The following is a 15,524-nucleotide window of genomic DNA, read 5'->3' as shown; positions in this document are numbered from 1 at the left end:
ATGATGATTACAGCTTAGGGGCATCATTTTCAGGGAGCACTGTGGCCAGAGGATAGTGCACTAAATTGGGACTCAAAAGCCCTCGGTTCTATTCCTGGCTCTGCTCAATCTTACCCATCAGCAATCTGTAGGCCTCAGTCTCCCCACCTGTTAAAGGACACTGACCTTGTAAAGTGCTTTGAGATCTGTTGAAAAAAAAGTGTTATATATGTGCTACATAGTGTTATTTGACCTGCCCTTACTGTATATTTGCTTCTTTAGATGGAAGCTTCCCCCATCCAATGAAAAACTTGGAAAAGGTACATATTTTCCTACCATTCAGCTGTTCACTTTCTGCTCCCTCTGCCTGATACAGCAGCTCCAGTCAGCCACCCTGAGTGAAAGACCTACGCACCAACTTAGTCTCATTTGTAGAGGCCTATACTGGCTCTCACAGAAATGGTGAATTTCACCCACCCAGGATAGTACAAAGGCTAGTATGGAGTGCAGCAGTACAACAGAAGGGACACACACTGGATCAGGAGCTAGAGATGGGAGTAAATGTTTTTGGAGGGAAGTGTTCTGCAATTCAGATTCCTGGGGCATTGCACAGACATGTGAGAAAGGAAATTCAGAGTAAAATAAATGTACTTTCATCCCAACTCTCTCATTCACAGCTGTTAACTGAAGGGCCACACTCTTTCAGATGATGAGTCCTTCTGAAGGCAGCTGCTCTGCTCAACGCACGTGTCCACATTCCAGTAGGGGGATCAAAGGCAGAAGCAGTTCCTGACCAAGCAGTGAAACACAGAGCTGGAAGGAGGGCTCCGTGAAACACTGTTCGATTAGGAAAGACATGTTCCAGAGCTGACATTAAACTGAGGTCCCTCCAGCCCATCTGTGGAGAGTGTCCAAATGAAAGCTCAAAGGTCCCATTGTGCTGCGATCAGAGAGTAGGCATGACCTGAGTGTCCTGGCTAATACTCCCTTTCTTTATAAAATGCTGTCTACTCTCCTGTGAGAGCTATATGATGGCTCCTCAAATCCTTAGAATCCTCCTCCTCACAATCTCTGTTCTGTTAATCTAGCAAGTGATTACTTTGTAAAGCAGCGCGAGATCTCTTCTGTATATGAAAGGGCCTATGTCAAACAAACTCTTTCCAACATCAACCAACACAGCAGCAGAGTTTTCAATCCAGGATTAGAGCACAGGAGAAGTATGAGGAGGGTTCTTTCTTTCCTCAGATCTTTCAATCTTTTCTGTCTACCTATATATCTCTCTACTTCCAGATTATAAAGTATGAACTTCAGGGGCATGTGGTCAGTAATGCCAGCTCTCATGATTTCATCACATGTCTCACAGCATTATGTGTTTTACATACAGCCCTGTCTCCTGGAGAATCTCAACTTTCGTTAAAAAAATAGATATAAAAATAAGGAAATTTTAAGCCTTCATAGTTTTTGAGAAAAGATTGAGTGTGTGTCCTGAGTGCTCCCTTAAGGTTCAGAGACCAGAAGGCAAAAGAAAAAGAACCCCAAAGCTACACATATAGTTTTTAAATCTAATGATTTTATGCTAATCTCCTGGTTTTTGGGGTCCTAATTTACGGTTTCTGAAGGTTTGTGGTTAACACTGCACGTTTTATGGGCCACAGTCTAGCACATGACATGAGGATGTCCTACTCTGAAATCTCCAGAACCAGAATACAGTGATGTGGTCACCTTCCCGAGGAGTTGGCAAACATCAGAGACTCTCCATAGTCTGCCCTCACTCCCAAACAAACCTTCTCGGAGACCTCAAACTGGTAGAATTGCTACACCTCCACTTAGAGAAATAAGAAAATTACGGAGTTGGGCTCGATTCTAATTGGGTCTCCTATCTGAAAGGATTTCTTCCCCATTCCGTTTTCTTTTGTATGATGTTTAAATACTTTCCACTCAAATCTCTGAGACTTCAGCTCAGCACAACAGGGTGTTTAGAGATGTTTGTCTCCTGGGTCCAGCAAAATCATCAAAATTTCCCTGACATTCCCTCTATGTTCCCCTCCCCCAAGAGAGTTTTCTTTAGCCATGAAGTCTCTCACTATTAAATCATCTCTCTCAGCTTTAACTGTGTGTTAATGTTTTGTCCTGACTAGAAACTGCTATATTTGTCAAGGATACCTTACTGATTCAGCTTTGTCAGCCCTGTAGAAGAATTGGGATTTGGAGATACAATGGATCTGTATAATTTCCAAATTCAGTCAGTCATTCTGTTTGCTCCCTCTGAGTCTCAAATTGGTGGAATTATAGTTAATTCCCCTTTCAGACCCTTATTTAAGACTCTGTCCTCAGGGCCTGAAGCACTATAACACCAAGATCAATATTTGCTTGCAACACCCAAACTCCTTTACTACTCTCCGGATCAACTCTGGCTCTCAGCATCCCTTCCTTTGTATCTAATCAGGTTTGCTTTCTTTTCGACAAGAACACTGAAACTTTTTCAGCCTGACTCCAGGAAGGGTCCAGTTCACATGTACTCTTTAGCAAATGGTCTGGCAAGTAATAAAACATGGTTCTTTTTATTCAGGTAAGGTTGCCTAGGCATAGGGCTCATATTCGGATTTCAGACCCTCATAAATTCAGAGCAAATGCATTGACACCAGGGAAGTCACTCTGGATTTCCACAGCTTGACATGAGATCAGAATATGACCCATAGGTGTTTTTGCAGCCTTTTCAGTTGCCAAGGAATCCTCAGTTTTCACTGGGCCTCTTGCAGGGGGAAAGTGTCATATTTTAGGTGGGGAGGGGTTAATCTAATCAGCATTCGTCATTTACTGTAAACAAGAAAACAAGCTTATTTAGAATATGTGGCATGTCGATTCAATGGAGCACATCATCTTGCAGTCATTCAGATGTAAATCTGGAATAAATCCAACCAAGTCAGTGAAGTTACTCCAGATTTACACATGTGTATCTGAGAGCAAGATTTGGACCAGTGTCTTGTAAAATAAATGTCAATCACTATTTCCTTTCCCTCCTCTGACACTCTCTCTCTCCAAGTTCCTTTACATTTCACAGCAATCTCAACAAAGTGGCATTTGCTCACAGAAAATCTAGCAGTAACTAGCCAGTGGGATCTTCTCTTTTTCCTCATGCATTTCAAGACTCCTACTAATTCCTCCATGCACGCATATGTATAGATATTTAGATAGCTTGATATTAATGTTTAGGTAACGTTGTGGCTTTTCTCTTGATTGCAAGGCATCGCAGGGCTGCTGATGAGGTTTGCTGTTGACATTTCTGCATTAGCTGGCTTTTGTCAATCCTGGCAGGCTAAGAAATTCTATCTTAAGGGCTGTTCTTTATTAAATTTGCAAGATACAAAACTGTGACTGACAAATAGTCTCTTTTCTTTTGTGCATGTATAAATAATAAATCTGCATCTCTAAAAATAACAATTAAAATATTGCTCAAATTTAAAACGGGGAAAGGTAACAATTTTCAGACAGCTTTATAAAGATTACAGGAACATGTAAATAAGTTAGGAACCACTGTTTTTCCAATAACTTTTGATAGCTATCAATACTCAAAGCTTTTGGGGGGACAGGGACGTAGGGGAAGAGAATTTATATGCCTAGCTGTTGTGTGTTTTACCAAACTTTGGCACAGTCTTTTATATAACTCCTTTATGTGGTATCTGTGACATAATTCCTATTTTTTCCACCAACCATTATATATGATAAATAAAACAATGCACTGAAAACACTGAAATCTCTCATCAATGTCTTTGTGAAAAGGGCCCAAATAAATGAGTCTTGGAATCAAAGGCAGATTACATGACTGACCATGTATCATCCTCTATGTATTGAACATAGTCTTTGTAAAGATAGAGCGGTAATAAAAAGTGGTATTGTGTGCTGTGAAAGGCTGTGTGGGTCTGTGCATGACTAATCTGTCTTTCTGCATTATTTTATTCAATCTTCTCTGACTTTATGCCTTTGACATTTTTGCTACACTCAGTAAATTTGAGTGAATAGGCAATTTTAAAGAATTTTTATAGGGCTTCAGAGAAGTCATACGCAGACTGTATCTTTGTTCAGATTTAACAGTTTAAATATTTCCTTTGTCTAGGATGCAGAGTAATCTTTAGGCAAAAGTAAAGAGGGGGAGGAGGCTAAGGGGGACAGGAAATGCCTAACCTTCCTTAAGATTTTTGCAACATTTGTTCAAAACCTTTACATACAGAAAGCCATCAAGAACCCAATTCTGCAAGATGCTAAGCACCCTGAGCTTCCATTGACTTCACTGGGACTTGAGAGTGATAAGCATCTGGCAGGAAGTGCAGAATTGGGCCCTTAGTACTTGTTTTCCCCCCAATAACCTGGGTTTCACAGAACTTTTGTGATTACAAAAAGGGTCTGGGGCTTCCTCCTCTGAAGATGAAGGGATCCAAGAGTGACAGCTCCCTCTAGAAATTTCATCTGCTTCCTCCTTGAGTTTTCTGAAGGGCTATTCTGAATTTAGACTTAAATATGATGTTCTTGCGTCAGCCAATTTCTCTGACAAGATATTGCAAGGGTTGCTGTTTCTTAGTAAATAATGACTTTATTGCATCTCTTTAATGAACTGATAACGTGATACACAGTAAATTATCTAAATCTATAACATTACTGCAGATAAGCAGCGTGGTTTTAGTAATTTATACCACAGAGAGACATGCATTATAAAAATAGGAAAATTATTTCCTTTGTTAAATTGTGCAGAAGTCTTTACCTGAGGAACACCAGACAGATTAATCTCAGGAGATCCATTCACTTGTATTTAAGCTGTTGAACTGTTAGCTGTTTTTCTCAGAATAGTTGGGGGAAAAAATCTTTTTTGCAATGCAGAAATGACACTATGGGTATTACTCCAGTTCATACAAGTTCTTAAAATAAGTACTGAGCTATTTTGAGGTAACCTGAAGCCTTGTTTAAACTTAAATTCAAATCTGAAAGAACTGTACATTTGCTGTGATGGAAATTAAAATGCATTGTGTAAGTCACTCATGACATCTTCCTTTTTGGTAAACTTAAGGAATATGCAGGACCATGACAGCATGAAGCTGATGGGTCCAATTTAATTGGCTCCAGCTGGGTAGTATCACTGGACTTGGATGGTACAGATCTGACTGGGATAAAGGCATGGATTCGGGTGGACTGAACTCACTGGAACTCAACCCTAATAAGACTGTTATGTTGGCACTGGCGGTTGAGGGAAATCAACTGGATAAAATGGTGGAGTTGATACTGGCTCCCTCCATTAGGGGCATCTGTCCATGTTTTATTGCTCAGGTTCACACCCTGCTGGCCATCCTGAATCCCCAGGAACAGCCAAGTAGCAGCAACAGCCCAAGAGTGCTTACTATTTGCCCGTGGACACAGAAGTTGAAATTTTTCTTTCAGATGCAGGCCTTGGCCACCTTGAGATTAGATTATCACAACATACTTTACATGGGCTACAAGTTAAAGCCACTCAATAATGTCAACTGCTGCACTCGTGAAGTGGTGCTTCCAAAAGGGAGCTTGTGACACCCATGGTCTGCACTCGGGTCCTGTTTACTCTTGGGAAGTTGAGCTGTTGATTTCAAACTATAAAGCCAGTGGGTTACCTTGTGTGATACCATGGCAACTGAGGTCATCTCAGGTGCTCAAGCTGACACAAGAGGGGCCAGAGGCAGGGCATTGGCAGCAAGAGGGGCCAGAGGCAGGGCATTGGCATATCTGTTCTCCCAGGCCTTTCCTGGGTACGTGGCGGGGACCTGGGTAAACTGATGGGAGAGGATAGCAGGTACATCCTGGTTGTGGAATCCTGGTTGTAGTGGGTTTTGAGAAGCTGGGAGGGTTGATCCTAGGGTGACCAGACAGCAAGTGTGAAAAATCGGGATGGGGGAGGGGTGGTAATAGGAGCCTATATAAGAAAAAGACCCAAAAATTGGGACTGTCCCTATAAAATCAGGACAGCTGGTCACCCTAGTTGATCCTTGGTCCCATGGTCTGGTTCTAATTGTTAATTTTGATTGCTGTTTTATAGTAGCTGCCTGTGGACCCAGAACAAGGGAAGGATGCATATGTACAAAGTGAAATAAATACATTCTGCTCTCAGTTGCTCCAGTATAAATGGGAGCAGAATTGACTCAGTATCTACTGCTGCCAAACTGTATTTAGGCCAGAAAATTCAGTAACACATGGCTAGTAAAAGTTCTGCTAGTACGTGTAAAAAGTTCTGTATACTACTGGTCTGGGCCTGTGCCCATTGAACTTAATATGAGGTTTGTCACTGCCTTCAATGGGAGCAGAAGCAGACTCTTACTTTCCCAATGTAAACTACTAAGGGCCCAGTCGTGCCACCCTAACTCCTGTGAGTAGCTCTTTACCTCAGAGGGATGCTCACATGAGAAGACGTCACAGGATCAGGTGCTTAGTTTTCACTGTGTGGGAATCAGGGCACAACTCCAGAGAGTTAGGATCACGTACATCTCACCTCTTCTATAGAATTTTTCATAGCCAAGTACTTTAACAGGGCTATCACAGGGATTTATGTAGCTAAAAACAAAGTTCCGCTAGCTTTTATACCAGAAAGTCTACAATACCATTAAAGAGATCCACATGCAAAAACAAGACGACAATCTAAAATCCTCCAAGGATATTTTATTTTAAGGCAAGGAGCCTCCAACAGCATATACGTCGTGCTTCTAACATTAGCGTCTCACAAATAGAACACAATCTCTCTAGATGTAAGCATGCCTCAGCATCTTACTTCAAAAATGTAATGGGTAAAAATTCCACATCTCTATGCTAGATTGCATCGTGAATTCTCTCTGCTTTGCACAGCAGAGACAGACCAACACTACTTTTCATCATTGCACAATACTTGATGTGAGTTTCTTAAAATGAAAGCTTAGTAAGCCTAAAAATGTAGGATAATATGATTCATTTATAGATCTCTGATAATAGATGTGGTTTCTAGTACTGTTACCACATCAAGGATTAATCCTGTTCCTGCAGGAAGAATACATTACCTTCCTCTTTAAGAACCATTATCATAAAGCAAGATAAACAACAAACACCACCTATGATTAGCTATGTGGAGCAGTTCCCATTGATTTATAATGCTAAACATTGAGGGTTTGATCAAGCCGAAAGTCCCTTTTTGCTAATGTTATTGGAATGGCCCTCTCTTAACATATAAAGAACAACTCTGTTTTTTGTTTTGCTTATTTTAATGTTTTACAACTTAAAGGGATTCTTCCCAATATTAGCTATAACAACCCCAAAATGCCATTTGCATTTTTATAACCTTCTTACTTAAAAGTGAAAGAGTAGAAGGAAAGACCCAGTGATAGTGTTCACTGCATGCTTTAATCCCAGCCTGAGCTTTTTATGCTTGAGAGCACCTTATGATGCTGTAACTAACCTCAAACCTGGAGCAGCAGGAGGGCAACAAACCTCAGAATACAGCAATGTCATGCTTTACAGGCATACTCTCTGCAACAGCATGAATGAAGAAAAAAATTGGTTGCCTAGGAAACACTCTAGTCTTGGTAATTATTACTGTAACTGTCTGCACACCCCACCTATAACAGAAATGAATAATAAATTATAATCACTGACTGGCAGCTTTCTGTTGTTGCTTTTGCTCGGCACTGCTACCTACTGGCATGCAAAATTAATTACATACAAACAGTAAGGGCCATGGTACAAATATATACACACGTATATGCTGTTTTCCCCTCTTATTCGCAATGTGGTTCAAGTAAATTGCTTCTTCATCAGTAAAGTACAGATGGAAAGCGCCGTGTGTCCATCTAAACAATGTAAAAAATATAGGAGAAAAATCTAAATGAACTTGTTTATTCAAATGAGATTTCATGTTACACTAGCTGGACAAAAAACAAAAGAAATTACATTTGCTGCATAATAGCATTATATTTGGCCGTTAAGCTATTTAACAGTATAAAGTATACAGTATAAAGTATAACAGTATAAAGTATACTGCTCAAAATGTCTATAAATAAAATACCGTCTGGTAGTTTTGATCAATTAAATTACATAATTAACAAAGATGCTCCATTTATCTTAGGTTGTCTAATTTGCAGTACAGTGTTAAAGTACTTCTATTGGAAGACTAGTTTGTTTAGAAATTAGAACACTCATAGTGATTTACTGGATTTGATTTAAAAGACACAGCGGGAGTTGGCAAAATTCACATATCATGGGGTTAATGTGGGTTAGAATGGAGCTATTTGTAATACAAAAATATTGCATACCAAATACGCACATCTGATTTCTTTTAATCCTAGCTCATCTTTTGCAACATAAATCACTTTGTTCAAATGAACAGCTAAAACAGCTGTTTTTAGGCACTATTGAAACACAGAAATCTGCTGCTTTAGATTCTCTAAGAAAGTAAAGTACTGATTGCAACTAGTCTTAAAATACATATAATGAAATAAACCCAGTTGACCTCTAAATGCTTTTTACTTGGTTCCACCAATCCACATGAATGGTTATTCCCACTTTGGTTCTATCAGTTAGACAGAGGCAGCCAGTTGGCTTCCTAGAGTTTCATTGTTCTTTCTTCCCCCACTGTATTCTTCAGCTCAGACACTTAGGGTATGTCTACATTGTAGCTGGGAGCAAACCTCCCAGCTCAGGCAGACACACACACTCAGATGTCCATTGTGCCACAAATAGCAAAATGGACATCTGGGCTCAGGCAGGAGCTCAGGCTCTGGAGCTCAGGGGGTTAGGTGGGCTTCAGTGCCTGAGATTCCACCCAGGCCAGAACGTCCACACTGCTATTTTTAGCACACCAGCTCCAGCCCCACAGTAGCATGACTCTGTCCACCTGGCCCAGGAGACTTGCTCCCAGCTGCAGTGTAGAGGTGTCTTTAGTTTGAGGGGTAAAACAGAAGTGTCAAGTAATCCCAAATAAGTGGCAACCTCTCTCCCTGAGCCTGTGGGGAAGGGGTAATACAGTAAAAATGAATATTCTGCCTAGGTTCCTGCATATTCTAAGTGGCCTACCTGTATATATGCCTCCATTTTATTTTAGAAAATTGAATATTTATTATTAGAGACTTTCTGTGGTAGGCAGGGATGTTGACCAGCCCATCACTTAAAAAAACCACTAGCTCACTACAGCCAAAAGGGGGTTTGAGCTCCCAGTCCCACAATTACTATTATGTTTTTAATCACATCACACATGTCAAATTGGTTCCTGCATGGTAGCACCCTTAACACGGCTGCTACTCTGGAAACTGAACTGATATTCATGCATCCAATTCCTCCTGCGGATCTGCGTAGTTACTCTTCTTCGCCAATGGAAAGACATAAGGTGCCTACGGTAGTGGCTGCACAAAAAGTCTGGGCTATCCTAGGTAACAGGTACCAATTTCATCCTTGCCATCATGCAAAAGCACCTGCCTGGGGTAACCCAGACTTGCAAATTGGGACCCAAACTATAATTTGGAAGAACTGGCTGAGCAAGGGCATCATATGGATTTTTAGTTAGTTGAGGATGAGGGTTTTCTCTCTTTTCTAACACTAAAGCAACAACATTACCTCCCATCCTTAGAGAAGCAGCAATACCTACAACTAGAACACTTGCTAATGTTTGAACCAGATGCCCCAGGACTGCTAGAGGCCTCAGAACTACTGGGTACCTTGGAAATGCTTCGTAACCTCTCTAGACCCCTGTCCACTATGTATGCTTATGCTAATGAAGACGAACTCCACTGGTCTGGAGTTCTTTGTGAATGTGTGGGAAGGAGGATTATTATGGCCCTTAAAAGAACCCCAATGGCAGAGCTTCTGTGGAGCACCACAAAAGATTCTATTAAAATTGTAGTGGATGTCCCAGAGGTTGTACAAGATGGCGGCCTTGTCCTCTAAAGTTTACTGGGGGCTCTAATGAAGAGAATGAAACATTGATGCAAATCCTGTGGGACTGTCCAACAGTCATGCAGCTGTGGAAAGAGGTGGGCACAAAAGTGAAAAAATAGTGCTTGGCTTCAGTAACCAAATCTCAGCTGAAAATTGTAGCTGAGATCGTATACCTGCCACACTGGGTTTAACTCCACTACAAAGATGTTAGTTCTTGAGAGACACATCAGTTACCAAACACACGATCTGACAAAAAAGGAGGAGTAAGCTTATGCCCAGATTAGAGCAGTGATATTCAGACCTGTTTGAGTTAGCAGGTCTTGGGAGACAGCCCCGTCCTTGCTTACAGACAGCCCCCACAACCTGAAGCAAATTCTCACCAGCAACCACAGACCACATAACAAAAACACTAATCCAGGAACCTATCTTTGCAACAAAGCCCATTGCCAACTCTGTCCACATATCTATTCAGGTGACATCATCATAGGACCTAATCACATCAGCCACGCCATCAGGGGCTCATTCACCTGCACATCTACCAATGTGATATATGCCATCATGTGCCAACAATGCCCCTCTGCCATGTACATTGGCCAAACCAGACAGACAGTCTCTACGTAAAAGAATAAATGGACACAAATCAGACATCAAGAATTATAACATTCAAAAACCAGTCCGAGAACACTTCAATCTCCCTGGGCACTCAATTACAGACCTAAAAGTTGCAATATACAACAAAAAAAACTTCAAAAAGAGACTCCAACAAGAGACTGCTTAATTGGAATTAATTTGCAAAATGGACACCATTAAATTAGGCTTGAATAAAGACTGGGAGTAGATGGGTCATTACACAAAGTAAAACTATTTCCCCATGCTTATTTCCCCCCCACCCCACCCCACACACACACAGTTCCTCACAACTTCTTGTCAACTGCTGCAAATGGACCATTTTGATTACCACTACAAAAAGTTTCTCTCGCCTCTGCTGGTAATAGCTCACCTTAACTGATCACTCTTGTTAGAGTGTGTATGGTAACACCCATTGTTTCGTGGTGTGTGTGTGTGTATATAATATCTTCCTACTGTATTTTCCACTGTATGCATCCGATGAAGTGGGCTGTAGCCCACGAAAGCTTATGCTCAAATAAATTAGTCTCTAAGGTGCTACAAGTACTCCTGTTCTTTTTGCGGATACAGACTAACACGGCTGATACTCTGAAACCAGAGAAAGAAAGAATTTCTTATCGACATAGAGAGCAATTATATGAATGCCAAGAGATTTGGACCCCATTTCTTGATATATGAGCTATCGCAGCATTCTTTATGCAAATAAGATGCCAGACTTCCATTCCACTGGATCTCTGCTTTTCTTCTCCCTACCACCCCCACTCCCACCCTTCAGTCACCACCTTCCCTTTTTGCCTATTTGTGTATGTCTATTTATATATTGTTACCCCCATACCAACATCTTATGTCTGTGTAATATTATCTGGCTTTGTATTGGCTGGTTTCACAGCTTTGACAAGTTGTAAAGTTGCATAATGTTATTGGATATCCTGTGACATGTGCAGTATTTGGTAACATATACAACTGTAAATTGTTTACTTTTTGTATTTTTTAGTGTTTGCTTCATTATGAAAATTAAACACACAAAAGAAAATGTTAAGTAACCCCCAGCTTAGCTCTAAATTAATCATACAAGGAAAGGTATGTGGTTTAGTGAAAAGTCTCAGAAAAGATTTAAGAGTAACAATTATTCCACAACTGACACTGCCGCACCAGTCCAGACTGACAGAATATCCACACACGTGTTTTCTTTGAATTTTTCATTGTTATTTAAATTTTTTCTTTGTAAACATTTGAAATTGGAGCAGTGTTGTTGGTTTTGATTGGTGAGGTAGGTCGCACATTATTGTTTCTATTCCTGGATTGGATGAGCATACAACAGTCCCAACCCAATTGCTTGTGAGTGAGGATTTAAAGTTCAGTTTCCTTCTGTGATTTGGTGAATGTGATTTTGAAATTCACCTTCTCTGAACAAATTTGTCAGGAAAACGGTGGGAAACTCTCCAATATCGATGGAAGACCAACGCAAAAAGAGTATGAATATGTCTGAAATTAAATCATTTGCAAATGTGGCAAGTAATTTAGGAAACTTTAGCCAACCACTAAGTCACATGAAGCATCACACTGTGACTAAAACTGTTTTGTTAATCAATCAGAAGGCATGTAAATCAGAAACATCTACAGCTGCAACCCAAACAAGCTCACTGAGACCCTGTCTGGATTTAGAAAATAATGTGTGTTTAACAGAAGTATTGGTAAGTGATTAGCAACTCTGTTGGCAAGTGTGTTAGCCATGTCAGTTACCATGTTTTGAAACATTACTTAGCACCTACAGTAGATAAAGACATTGATATTTAAAACATGTTAGCTTGTCAGAGTCCATCTTTGTGTCCTCCCTAACCTAACCTAGGACCCTAGGTTGACCATGACCCACTACCATGTTTTCAAACACTACAATCCTTGTCTGCACTAGGTGCTGCTAATTAACACACTTGCTAAACACACCTCATTTGCCTAGCCAGGAGGGAGTCTGAGAGTTAGCTTCATACCTAGTTTATGCCCAGGATGCAGGACTTCTAGTGGTTAAAAGATGGCCTTGAGGGTGGAGGGGCAGGGTAAAGGTGACAGGAACACAAGATGGCTGCAGCCTTCTGCCTGAAAATGGTTGGAATCCCTAGTCTTTTATGCCTGGACTCCTAGAATGATCTCATCTCTTCTTTTCCCTCTCCCTATGAGCACCCAGCTAGCCAGGTGTCCTGTATCCCCCTCTTCAGAAGGCCTCAATATGGCCACCTCACAATGCACTGAACTTATTCTCCAGTTTCAGACACCTGGGTAGATATATGCTTTCCTGAATTGCCTATCAGATACAACTCTGATTCTCCACTGGCACAAAGCTGCCTCATCCTCAGATAAGCTTTATTCTAAAAGTGTCACTTTGTGCCCATATCCTGCTCCCAACCCCCCATCACTATTCCCTTAGGCTGTCTCCCACAGTTTCCCCAGTTGATGGTATCCAAACCCTCCAAGGAAACAATAAGTAACAAATAAGCCCTTCTACCAATCAATTGTTGTTCTGATAAATGCCTTTAAAACATTTGCTACTCACCCACTCTTGGCCTTACTCAGCTACCTTTAACTGGCTTCTGTGTATTTGTGTTCCCACAAGGTCACATGACTATGCCCCCATTGGCTCCTCTCCTTTCATACAGCCATTGAAAAAAACTCACCAGCCAATCCCAATTAGCAGCAGGCTCTGACAGCTGTTTTTGGCTTCTATTTAAGTCAGGGCTTCCTGACAAACACTCAGCACAGAGTAGCTCAGACTGTCTTCTTGCAGCAGGAAAAAGAAAAAAAAAACAATCAAGAAATCAAAAAATAAATAGATTAAATGTTACCCTCATTATTATTTAAGTGGAAAATAAAATCTGATGATAGCAGAAAAGAAAAAGATGTTCTTACTGATAGATTAATTTAATATCAAGAAACTTGAAGGCATAGAAACATGGGCAATACTACTACAGGTAGGGAACATTTTCTCTACTCCCTGCCTTTAATAAAACATGTATTTCTGCTGGTCCCAAACATCAAGCCTTCTGCTCCACTATTGCATTAAAAACAAAGGTGTTTTAATCCTTCACCAAGCGTAGCCCTTGAGACTCCCACATTTTTTTCTCTCTCTAAAACTTCTAGTCACATCTTCATGCAGGTGTATTTTTTGCATTTACATTTGAGAACAGGCTTCATATGTGATACCACCATCATTGCTATTACACAATCTATTGCTTAAGTCCCTGTAAGGAGACAAGAGACATAAGAGCAACTAAATATGGGAAACTCCTTGCACACATGAAACACACTGTAAGTTGCAAGAGAGGCAGACATACATAAGCCCCAGTATAGGAAAGTACCCAAATATGTGCTTAACTTTAAGCATTTGCTTAAGTCTATTTTTCTTCAGGAACCCATTGACTTCAGCCGAGGACTTAAGCACACATTGAAGTGCATTCCTGAATAAGGATGCTTTCCTGAATAAGAGCCATAGGGCATTCCAACCAAGATGCACTTGTCCTGTGTTGACTAGGGGAGTGGAGGAGTATTTTTAAGTGGTACAGAATAAAAACATGTAAAGAAGTAACTGTGATTTTAAAATGATCAAGGGGAGTTTGGCTTGCTTCAAAATAACTAGGAGTGGTAAGTATTTTAGGAGGTATATAAATAAATCTTTTAAAAGGTCTCTCTCTCTCCTTTTCTTTCTAATTACCTGTCTGGGCGTCTTGGATCTCAACCTTTTGATATCTAAAATAGGTATGCATGGAACTATATTTTACAGTTGCACTGTTCTGGTTGCAAAATAGCTTCTACTTTTTTAGGACATAATTTCATTTTGTTTAGCCAAGAATTCATTAAAGAAGCTATAAATAATCTTCTTTAAATATTTAGCCATGCATAGAGGATGGACTGGCATTGATGGCTTATTTTAGTACTACAGCAATATGCTTTTTTTTTTAAATTGCATTTTAGCATGAATCAAGTTAATCATTAATACTTTCAATGTGATCCTCAGTATCAGCTTTAAATGAGTCTGTTTTAAAACGTAGATTGTCCCCTCCCATAAGGAAACCTGCAAGAGAAACCAGGCAGGGAGAAAAAATACTCAACATTCCCTTTAATTCTTTGGTCAGAGAGGCAGGATTTCCCCCTGCCTCCCAGGGAAAAGTGCTGTTTAGCCATCAAGCTGTGTGGATCTTTGGGAATCAGCCACAGGTCAGGGGAAGATCTGCAAATGACCAATACCTCCTATGCTGCCTCTTGGCCCTCAGTCAGCATTACTCCAAGAGTCAGATCCTCCATTACTTTCAATGGAGCTGTGACAATTTACACCAGCTGAAGATCTGCCCCCAACACTTTCCTTATGGGCAGCAGCCATTGAAGTGGCTCATTCCCAGCAGCACTGGCAGTGAGGACTATGCATGCCACAGCAGCCTTCATCTTCCTTACGCATGTAGCTCCTGGAATCCCACATAGACATCTACTTCATAGATTCCCAAGGCCAGAAGGGGCCACTGTGATCATCTAGTCTGACCAGTATAGTACAGGCCACAGAACTTCCCCAAAATAATTCATAGAGCAGAACTTGTGGAAAAATGTCCAATCTTGATTTAAAACTAGTCAGTGATGGGGAATCCACCACGACTCTTGGTAAATAGTTCCAATGGTTAATTACTTTCACCATTAAAAATGTATGCCTTACTTGCAGTCTGAATTTGTCTAGCTTCAACTGCCAGCCATTTGATTGTATTATACCTTTTCTCTGCTAGATTGAAGAGCCCATTAAATATTTGTTCCCCATGTAGATACTTAAAGACTGTAATCAAGTCACCCATTTTCTCTATTAACATAAATAGAGCTCCTCAAGTTTGTCACTATAAGGCATGTTTTCTAATCCTTTAATCATTCTCATGGTGGTTCTTCTTCATCAACATCCTTCTTGAATTGTGGACACCATAACTGGATGCGGTATTCCAGCAGCAGTTACACCAGCACCAAATACAGAGATTATTTTATCT

General features: G+C 40.5%; 1 long non-coding RNA gene across 1 annotated transcript in view; it reads right to left on the bottom strand.

Annotated features, from left to right (window-relative positions):
* The window catches only part of LOC123349552, a 42,583-nt gene extending 29,470 nt beyond the window's left edge, over nucleotides 1-13,113 (bottom strand). Inside the window, exon 1 of the long non-coding RNA XR_006573581.1 lies at nucleotides 13,064-13,113. This is a non-coding gene — a long non-coding RNA (uncharacterized LOC123349552). The remainder of the gene's footprint in view (nucleotides 1-13,063) is intronic.
* Between the last annotated feature and the right edge of the window lie 2,411 nt (nucleotides 13,114-15,524).

The sequence above is a fragment of the Mauremys mutica genome, chromosome 14 (genome assembly GCF_020497125.1).
Source record: "Mauremys mutica isolate MM-2020 ecotype Southern chromosome 14, ASM2049712v1, whole genome shotgun sequence".
NCBI lineage: Eukaryota > Metazoa > Chordata > Testudines > Geoemydidae > Mauremys > Mauremys mutica.
Note: the sequence above shows the minus strand (reverse complement) of the source record. Positions and strands in the feature narration are given on the sequence as shown.